Below are 3,180 nucleotides of genomic sequence, written 5' to 3' on the forward strand. Positions count from 1 at the left end.
ATATCTGAAAAAGAATTAACCTTTTTTCCTTCATTTTTTAATTGGTGTTTAAAGATAAAATTCTGCCAGACTAAATTGCAATGATAAATGGAGTGTATATATATTCTAGTTCAAAACAAAGAGATGGTACCATGCTAAAATGATATGTGCACTCAAACTAAGCTTACACCGAGGACGACCGACTCAATTGACACATGATGTGTCACACATCTATCTCTCCCTCTCACAAAACTTGTGGATTTTGTATAACCAACATATCATGTGAACAATATTTAGCTAGATGATACCATTGAATTTTCCTTTTCATGTGCCTTGAAGTTTCCAATTTCTTCTTAATTCTTATTATATATAAACTATATTTGTTGTCTTCTTCCCCAAATGTGGAGCTTGCATTGGTTTTGTTAGATGCATGTAAGGTGGAGTAAATGGTAAGCTTTTGTCCTCACACTGTGTTTGTTTTTGTCATTAATGAAAGGCTAATTGTCCTCACGCTGCTGGATCTTAGTGTTGTGTAGTATTATTCTCTATATCTTGTCCTTTTTACACAGCGGGGACCTTATTTGTCATGCTTTGTTCCATTCCAAGACAGCTTCTTGAATCCTAGCTAGTATTAAATGCATAGTTTTATATATAGAGAAATACTCTAAAATAAAAACAAGTTTTATAGACAACTATATCGTACATTTCATAAATTTCCAAAAATAACCCTATTTACATTTAGGGTATAGTTTTAAGGGGTAAGATTAATTGGTGTTATTTTTGGAATTCTAGAGATGTTGTGCTAAATTTGGAAAAAAAAATTATATTGGTGCTATTTTTGAGAATTTCTCTTATCTATATTAACATTTTTGAAGTACATTTTGTGTTATGCCCTTTTAATTTTGTTTATTTAAAAAGTTATTTACAACATTAACCCCTAAAAAATTTTCAAAACTAACATTACTCCAGATTTTGTTTCATAAATAGTTTACATTTCATTCCAACTAAAAAATAACAGCAATCAATATGGAAATAAAAACTCTCATATATTTAACTACACATTTTGTTGTGTTTTGAGATGTTCTTTATCTGAATCCTTCACAAAAAAAGAAAACAACAATTTGATTCCCATTTTGTTTTCCAAAACCTGTGAGCTTTGATTATTAGTGTAAGAGAAACTTCGGTTGACATTTATTTAAATATTATAATTAATATATATAAACTTAATAAAATTTTTAACTATTACGAATATGTAAAATTAAAAAAGTCTAAAATACTATATAATGTGATTATATAGTAGATGAGTTATAAAGAGCACATGTTGGAATTAATAAAATATCATTAAATTTGTGTTAACACGGGTTAAATCCTCATTTAATTACTTATCAACACTACTAATATTAGAATATTTAACATAAAATCAAGTTGATTTAACTAAGATTGTGTAAAATAATTAAATCATTAGGAAAAATGTGACTTAATCACAGCGTATAAATTACTGATAATATTTATATCTTTTAATTTTTTGTTATAATAATTAAAAATCAAAATAGAATCTCAAACACTAAACAAAACAAACTAAATATAATAAACAAATAGTCATAAAATGTATTGCAGGTTAAAAAATAATATAAAACATCTAATATTTAATAAATAGATACAACATAAAATATAAATTATAATAAAAGTTATATGCTCGCGGTGTACCGCGGGTTAAAGTCTAGTATATATTAATGACTGCTAGTGACACTAAAATGAGTACGATTTTTTTTTTTTTTATTATGAATCTTAATCTGTTTTTGTAAGACATGAAATGCAACTATTTGGGAATACCACTAGTTTCACTTCACATGTTATTTATAATATAAACTATTTGGGAATTCTTGAGTGTATATATATATGTTAACGTTAATAATTTAAAAAAAGAGAAAGAAGAGAGGATTTGGTATGTAAAATTTGGTTTGTAGTAATGTATAGGCATGGGCATGCATGTCTCGTCACCTAATTAAGAAACCTCTATTATGTCTCAACCTCTTTTTTAGGTTACGACGAGTCAATTACATAACGACACCACTTATGTCAAATTGTTTAAGATAGAATCAACCTTTCTGCAAAACGAAAAAGAAATCGTAATTGTTAACTTTATTTCTCTTCAATATAAGCCACATATCATAGATTACACATGATTATTTATTTTCTTACATAATATATAGAGATCTTTAAGAACTACTTAATCTTCTATCTTTATTTCTTGTAGAGTTATAGATTCAAGAAGTGTTTCTTCCGTTTTCGTGTTCCTTCAATGATAAAGTTGTTTTTATAAAATTAATCGATCTTTCACACATGTATTAATAAAGTGATCTTAGCTCGAGAAAGATTATATAGATAAACGACCCTTAATACTAATTTCTAAACACTAGCGTTTGGTATGTCGATTAATTAATAATTGTGACTATTCTTTTAAAATTCATTTTTGTTAGGTTGAGACACGCCAGATATACTGACAATACTTAACAAAACCTAGACAAATCTGTGTTCTTTTTATTTGTCGGCGATAAATTTGTATCTAGGTAATGTGATACAAATTTCAATCTTTAATACAAACATATAAATATATATATTTTTAGATCGTGATATTTTACCATATATAAATAGGAGAAATTATGACATGAAATTTCAAAGTGTTGGTTGAACAACACATCACAAACGTTTCACGAATATAGAAGACATGATACTGACGTTGGAAAGAAACCCATATAACAACTTTCATTTATGTGACCGTTTATTCGTCTAAGGAATTATTATTTTTATTTATTTTACGAACTTTGAGCATAAGAAACATTACATTTGTAGTTCTACAATTTTTAGACTAATAAAAGACATAGAGAATGTTAATGAACCAAATATTAAAAGAAAAAGTGAAGGTTATTGTTTTGAAAACATTAAAATTGTGTATTTTCTGTTTTGTTTTATTATGGTTCTGTAACTGTAAGTTCAATGACTCAACTTTAGTTGTTTCTCCACATGCACAAAATTCTGATTTGAAATGTCATTGTTATTTCCCAAATAAAATGAGAAACGAACTTGGCTAAAATTGTATTTTAACTTGAACCAAAAAAAAATTGTATTTCACATTACAAAAAAAAATGTATTTCAAAAATTAAAATAAATATGTATGTTGTCCCCCCCCCCCCCCCCCCC

The sequence above is a fragment of the Camelina sativa genome, chromosome 7 (assembly GCF_000633955.1).
Source record: "Camelina sativa cultivar DH55 chromosome 7, Cs, whole genome shotgun sequence".
NCBI lineage: Eukaryota > Viridiplantae > Streptophyta > Magnoliopsida > Brassicales > Brassicaceae > Camelina > Camelina sativa.